Raw genomic sequence first — 7,855 nt, 5'->3', positions numbered from 1 at the left:
GCTTGGCCATTTATTTGTGGGTGGTAGGCCATAGCTACTTTATGCATGATGCCATATTTCTTCATTAGCCCTTCCATTCTCTTTTTGCAAAAATGTGAGCCTTGGTCGCTCACGATTGCTCGTGGCGACCCAAATCTACAAATGATGTTATTTCTCACAAAGAAAAGGACCACATTAGCATCGTCCCTCCGGGTAGGTATCGCTTCTACCCATTTAGACACATAATCAATGGCAAGTAGAATGTAGAGAAAACCATTAGAATTTGGAAATGGCCCCATGAAGTCTATACCCCACACATAAAAAATCTCACAAAATAGCATGGTTTGTTGGGGAATTTCATCCTTCTTGGAGATATTACCAAATCTAATAAATTGAGAACAAGATTTACAAAAATGAGAAGAGTCCTTGAAAAGAGTTGCCCACCAAAATCCACAATCTAGAATTTTCCTTGCCCTTTTTTGGGGTCCAAAATGGCCTCCTCCTTCGGAGGAGTGGCAAGCTTCCAAGATTGAGTAGAATTCGATTTGTGGTATGCACCTCCGAATTACTTGATCTGCCCCACATCTCCAAAGGTATGGGTCATCCCACACATAGTATTTGGATTTGCTTTTTAGCTTATCCCTTTGATTTTTGGAGAGATTAGGAGGGAAGGAGCGAGATACCAAGTAATTCTCAATTGGTGCATACCAAGGAATGGTTTCCGAGATTTCATGCAAGCCCTCAAAGGGAAAAGAATCATTAATAGGAGTGGTATTACCGTTGGTGTGTTCAAGGCGGCTTAGGTGATCCGCCACTAGGTTTTGCGTACCACTTTCTATCCTTAATTTCCAAGTCAAATTCTTGCAACAATAAAACCCATCTAATCAATCTCGGTTTGGATTCCTTCTTAGCCAACAAATACTTTAACGCTGCATGATCTGAGTACACTACCACCTTTGAACCAAGTAAATATGCTCGGAACTTCTCCAAGGCAAAGACTATGGCCAATAGTTCTTTTTCGGTGGTAGTGTAGTTAGATTGAGCTCCATCTAGTGTTTTTGATGCATAGGCTATGACATATGGAATCTTACCCTCGCGTTGTGCTAACGCGGCTCCCACGGCAAAGTTTGAAGCATCACACATTATTTTGAATGGCCGACTCCAATCTGGCCCTCGCACGATGGGAGGTTGGGTCAATGCTACCTTGAGCTTATTGATGCCAGGGCATTTTGGCCAGTTTCACTGACCTTTTCTTTACTGTTTTTAGGGTAGTTTCATGCATTTTCTTAGGAAACAAGCTAGTTTTGGGTAGATATTCACTTACACCTGGATTCAAGCATACATTGTGCATTTTACATGATTTCATGAGGATTTTGCATGAATTTAGTGACAAATTGTATGCTGTATTACCCATGACTTGGACTAGAACTTTAATGCACTCTATTGCTTGATTTCAGGACCAAAGGAAGCAAGGAATGGGAGGTAACTTGCAAAGTTAATGAGAAAAGTGACTGCCAATAACGCTCTCGAAGCCATCATTACCCACGTTAAGAGTCATGTTAACTAAGTTAACGTAAACTCTAATGTGAAGAAGGGAATTTGAGCCAACGTTAGTGACACTTAACATTATCACTAACGTTGGCCAATGCTCATAAGTGGCCACGTTAGAGTCCACGTTAACTTAGTTAACGTGGCCTCTAATGTCAAAAGGGGGAAAGGAGGCAAACGTTAGTGATATTCAACATTGTCACTAACGTTGGCCTAAGTGCACAATGCCACGTTAACTCTCACGTTAACTTGATTAACGTGGGAGCTAACGTGAAGAGGAAAGGGTGGTCGACAACGTTAGTGACACCCAACATTGTCACTAACGTTGGAAGCAAACACACAACCCCAAGGAGCCACGTTAACTTCCACGTTAACTTAGTTAACGTGGAGGCTAACGTGAAAGAAGAAGGTGATGGCCAACGTTAGTGACACTCAACAATGTCACTAACGTTGGAAGGAACCACACAAGCCACTATGAGCCACGTTAACTCCCACGTTAACTTAGTTAACGTGGAAGCTAATGTGGATGAGTAAATAATGAGCCAACGTTAGTGACACTCAACATTGTCACTAACATTGGGGATGGCTAAGCATGGCCACGTTAAAGAGCCACGTTAACCTAGTTAACGTGGACTCTAACGTGAGACATGGGGGCACATTGGAACGTTAGTGACAATGTTGAGTGTCACTAACGTTCTCGAAGGATGGCAAGTCCACGTTAAAGAGCCACGTTAACTAAGTTAACGTGGTCTCTAATGTAGGAGCAAAGGGGGCTTTTCAACGTTATTGGGAAAGTTGAGTCCCAATAACGTGTGCGAAGGACCTCGAGGCAACGTTAGTGGCAACGTTTGTGCCACTAACGTTGAAGTTAACGTGGCTTTTACTTAGGAAACGTTAGTGAGAAAGTTGATTGTCACTAACGTTCTCGAACTCATATTTTCACTAAACGTTAACACCCCTAACGTCCTGAGCAAAAACTCTGCCCACTTCACACTTTCTCTCTGCAAGTAAAGCCAAGCGCAAATGAAGAAGAGAACTGCTTCAAACTCAAGATCCAAAGGCCCAATACTTGAAGAACCAACTAGAAGATGAGAAGAGTAGTATATATAGGAGTAGCTTTGAATTATTTAGGGGAGTTCTGAGAGTTGGAAAATAGCATAGAACTACTTCCTGTATTTTACTTTCTTTGCTCTTCTAGTTTTTATCATGTATTCTCCATCTTTGTTTTTATTTTCCAGAGCTATGAACAACTAAACCCCTTTCATTGGGTTAGGGAGCTCTGTTGTAATTTGATGGATCAATACTAGTTTTCATTATTCTTCTTCTATCTTTTCTCTTGATTTTACTTGAAAGCTTTCGATCTTCATCCAATTGGGTAGTTATCTTGGAAAAGAAACTATTCATACTTGGATCTCTTCGGAACCTTGGAAGAGGAATGAAGAGATCAAGCTAGAAATGCTTTCTCATGCTGGACCAAATTGGGTTTGGATGGATATGTGACTATAATCCTCTCAATGCTTGATTTGGGAAATGCATGTGGTATAATCAGTGACCATACTTCATCTCTTCTCATGAGCAATTGACCAAGGAATTGGCTATTGATCAAGATTTGAGAGATTGAACTACAAGAAATTGTAATTCAATCACTTAAGATTGCCAAGGAGATCAATGAGTGCATTGATTGAGGAAGAGATGTAAATGAGATTGATCCGGAGAATGCAACATCTCCTAAGCCCAATGAACTCCCCATTTCTGATCTTACCCATTCTCTTTAATTTCTGTCATTTACATTTATGAGCAATTCCCCCATTCCCATTTAAGATTCTGTAATTTACTTTCTGCCATTTACTTTCCCGCCATTTAATTTTCTGCAATTCTCAACTTAATTCCTGATTAGCTCAACTAGAACATTCCTCTAATTAAAGTTGCTTGATCAATCAATCCTTGTGGGATTCGACCTCACTCTATTGTGAGTTTTTACTTGACGACAAATTCGGTACACTTGCCGAAGGAAATTTGTTATGAGACAAGTTTTCCGCGCATCAAGTTTATGGCGCCGTTGCCGGGGATTGATTGTGTATCAACAATGATTAGATTGGAGGATAACTAGATTGAGCATTTTATTTTTGTTTGATTTAAATTTCTGTTAGAGTTATTTACTTCCTATTTTAGTTAATTTCTTCCTTCCCCCCCCCCACTTTTTCTTTGTTATTTACTATTCATCTCACTAACCCACTAACTGTTTGATATATTGCATCACTCACACTAACAGTAATTCTGACAGATATACTTTCTGCACCTATTCTCTTTGCTTGTACTTGTTGGTTGTATGATAGGGAGAAGAAGCGGGGCTTCAACTTCCTTTGATTCTAAACCTGAGAGAACCTTTCTTAGACTATGGAGGGAGGCAAGAGACAAACGTGTAGTTGGTGCTGAAGAAGAGGAGGAACACTTTGAGGAATACTTTGAACCAAACATGGAAGAAAACATGGAAAACCATCATGAAGAAGAGGCTCACAACCATGGCGGAAGAGGTCGAGCAAATCATACTGGGGAGGATAGAAGAGTTTTAGGCTCTTATATCAATCCAAACCCAGGAAACTGTGGAAGTAGCATTCAAAAGCCAACCATCCATGCCAACAATTTTGAACTGAAGCCACAGCTCATCACCCTTGTGCAAAACAACTGTTCGTTCGGAGGAAGTGTCCAAGAGGACCCAAATCAACATTTAACCACCTTCCTGAGAATATGTGACACAGTGAAGTCTAATGGTGTTCATCCTGACGCCTATAGACTGCTCTTATTTCCATTCTTACTCAGGGATAAGGCAGCCAAGTGGCTGGAATCTTTCCCAAGGGAAAGCTTGACAACTTGGGAAGACGTGGTGAACAAATTCTTAGCAAGATTTTACCCCCCTCAACGAATCAATAGGCTGAGAGCTGAGGTCCAAACTTTCAGGCAACAAGATGGTGAGACTCTATATGAAGCATGGGAGAGTTTTAAGGACCTAACAAGGAGGTGCCCACCAGATATGTTCAATGAATGGGTGCAGCTGCACATTTTCTATGAAGAGCTCTCTTATGAGTCAAAGAAGGCCGTAGACCATTCATCCGGAGGATCTTTGAACAAGAAGAAGACTATTGAGGAAGCCATAGATGTCATTGAAACAGTAGCAGAGAACGACTACTTCTATGCTTCTGAAAGAGGGAACACAAGAGGAGTAATGGAGCTAAACAATGTAGATGCTCTGCTGGCCCAAAACAAGCTCATTACCCAGTAGCTGGCTGACCTCACCAAGAAGATGGAGAGGAACCAAGTAGCAGCAATCTCCACTTCGTCAACAACCCAAGAAGGAGTGAATGAGGAAGTAGAGGGTAGTCAGGAGCAAGCCAACTACATTGGGAATTCACCTAGGTAGAACCATGATCCATACTCCAAGACTTACAACCCTGGATGGAGGAATCACCCAAACTTTGGGTGGGAAAATCAACAAGACCAAAGCCTTGATCAAAGACGCCCAAATCCAAACAATGCAGCTCACCAACACTTCACATCTAGACCATATCAACATCCCAATAACAACACCTCTCCACATTCATATCAAGGCCAGAACAACCCTCCTCAACCTGACCTATCATCCTTTGATGAAAGAATCTCAAGGATTGAAAATCTACTTGAAGGCATATTGGTGCACGAAATTGTGATGTCCAGGCTCGAACAATCCCTGGTAATAGCTCCAAAGCTTGGTGCTTTGATCTTAATTCATAATTGTCACAACTTCGATACAACTAACCAGCAAGTGCACTGGGTCGTCCAAGTAATACCTTACGTGAGTAAGGGTCGAATCCCACGGAGATTGTTGGTATGAAGCAAGCTATGGTCACCTTGTAAATCTCAGTCAGGCGGATATAAAATAATCATGGAGTTTTCGAATAATAAATAATAGAATAGGGATAGAGATACTTATGTAATTCATTGGTGAGAATTTCAGATAAGCGAATGGAGATGCTTTTCGTTCCTCTGAACCTCTGCTTTCCTGCTATCTTCATCCAATCGGTCTTACTCCTTTCCATGGCTGGCTGTATGCAAGGGCATCACCGTTGTCAGTGGCTACATCCCCTCCTCTCAGTGAATAATATGCTCACGCACCCTGTCACGGCACGGCTATTCATCTGTCGGTTCTCGATCATGCTGGAATAGGATTCACCCTCCTTTTGCGTCTGTCACTAACGCCCAGCACTCTTGAGTTTGAAGCTCGTCACAGTCATTCAATCATTGAATCCTACTCAGAATACCACAGACAAGGTTTAGACCTTCCGGATTCTCTTGAATGCCGCCATCATTCTAGCTTACGCCACGAAGATTCCTGTTAGGAGATCTAAGAGATATTCATTCTAGCTTATTTCATGTAGAACGGAAGTGTTTGTCAGGCACGCGTTCATAAGGGAGAAGGATGATGAGCGTCACACATAATCATCACCTTCATCACGTTCTTGGGTGCGAATGGATATCTTAGAAGCGAAATAAGATGAATTGAATAGAAAACAGTAGTACTTGCATTAATCTTTGAGGAACAGCAGAGCTCCACACCTTAATCTATGGAGTGTAGAAACTCTACCGTTAAAAATACATAAGTGAAAGGTCCAGGCATGGCCGAGATGGCCAGCCCCCTAAACGAGATCAATAGTCTCCTAAGATGAACAATGGAATAAAACTGAGACCAAAGATGGTCAAAAAGACTAGTAAAAGGTCCTATTTATAATAAACTAGCTACTAGGGTTTACATGAGTAAGTAATTGATGCATAAATCCACTTCCTGGGCCCACTTGGTGTGTGTTTGGGCTGAGCTTGAGTGTTGCACGTGCAGAGGCCATTTGTGGAGTTGAACGCCAGTTTCTGTGCCAGTTTGGGCGTTCAACTCTGGTTTTGGATCCTTTTCTGGCGCTGGACGCCAGATTTGGGCAGAAGGATGGCGTTGAACGCCAGTTTACGTCGTCAATTCTTAGCCAAAGTATGGACTATTATATATTGCTGGAAAGCCCTGGATGTCTACTTTCCAACGCAATTGGAAGCGTACCATTTCAAGTTCTGTAGCTCCAGAAAATCTACTTTAAGTGCAGGGAGGTCAGAATCCAACAGCATCAGCAGTCCTTTTTCAATCTCTGAATCTGATTTCTGCTCAAGTCCCTCAATTTCAGCCAGAAAATACCTGAAATCACAGAAAAACACACAAACTCATAGTAAAGTCCAGAAATGTGAATTTAACATAAAAACTTATGAAAACATCCCTAAAAGTAACTAGATCCTACTAAAAACATACTAAAAACAATGCCAAAAAGCGTATAAATTATCCGCTCATCACATATGCAAGGATATCCAAGACAACAAGGTGTTCAAGGAGGAAGTGCGAGCCAGTTTCAAGAACCAGGGAGACACAATCAAGAGGTTGGAATCTCAAGTAGGATATCTCTCTGAGCAAATTCCCAAACCCACAGATGGATTCCCAAGTGACACAGAGAAGAATCCGAGAGGTGAAACAAAGAAAGTAAGATGGGAAGATTGCAAGATGGTCACTATAAGTGATAAGGAGACTGAGGACAAGCCAAGCAAGCTGTCAGAACAACCTGAAGATACCTCAGCAGAGAAGGAGGAAAAAGAATACCAAGAACCAGAAATATCAAAACAGGAGCTGCTGAGACTCTATGCACCTTTTCCCCAACTGCTCAATGGTGCTGTGGAGAAGAGAATATACTCAAGATTTCTTGACTTGTTTGCATCTTTGCATGTGAACATACCATTCATCAAGACTATCCAACGAATGTCTGCATTCATCAAGTACATAAAGGAGCTGCTTCCTAGGAAAAGCTCACTCAAGGGAGGCCAAACTATAGTGATGAACAAGGAGTGCAGTGCCCTCATTCAACTGCAGTTGCCTACGAAAAGAAAAGATCCAGGGAGTTTTCATGTCCCCTGTGCCATAGGAGAAACAATGTTTGATAGAACACTATGCGATTTGGGAGCAAGCATCAACTTAATGCCCTTAGCCCTACTGAAGAGACTGCAGATCAATGAGATATTGCCCACAGATGTGGTCAACAGGCTGGCTGACAAAACTCAAAAACAAGCAATAGGAGTGGTGGAAAATGTGTTGTTAAAGGTGGGGAAATACTTTCTTCCCACAGACTTTGTCATCTTGGACATGGAAGAGAGTCACACTCACCCAATCATATTGGGAAGACCATTCCTAGCTACAGCCAGAGCACTCATAGATGTGGAGCGAGGGGAGCTAATATTGAGGATCCATGATGAGCAACTCAGCTTCAATGTC

The 7,855-nt window shown here is 41.8% G+C and overlaps 1 non-coding gene across 1 annotated transcript; it reads right to left on the bottom strand.

Annotated features, from left to right (window-relative positions):
- Positions 1–4,456: 4,456 nt before the first annotated feature.
- LOC148548080 (small nucleolar RNA R71) lies at positions 4,457–4,563 on the bottom strand. The gene has a single exon (XR_015897155.1). It is a non-coding gene; the product is annotated as a small nucleolar RNA R71 (small nucleolar RNA).
- Positions 4,564–7,855: the final 3,292 nt, after the last annotated feature.

Source organism: Arachis ipaensis, chromosome B8 (assembly GCF_059453495.1).
Source record: "Arachis ipaensis isolate K30076 ecotype BB chromosome B8, ASM5945349v1, whole genome shotgun sequence".
Lineage (NCBI taxonomy): Eukaryota > Viridiplantae > Streptophyta > Magnoliopsida > Fabales > Fabaceae > Arachis > Arachis ipaensis.
This window is presented reverse-complemented; position numbering and strand designations above follow the sequence as displayed.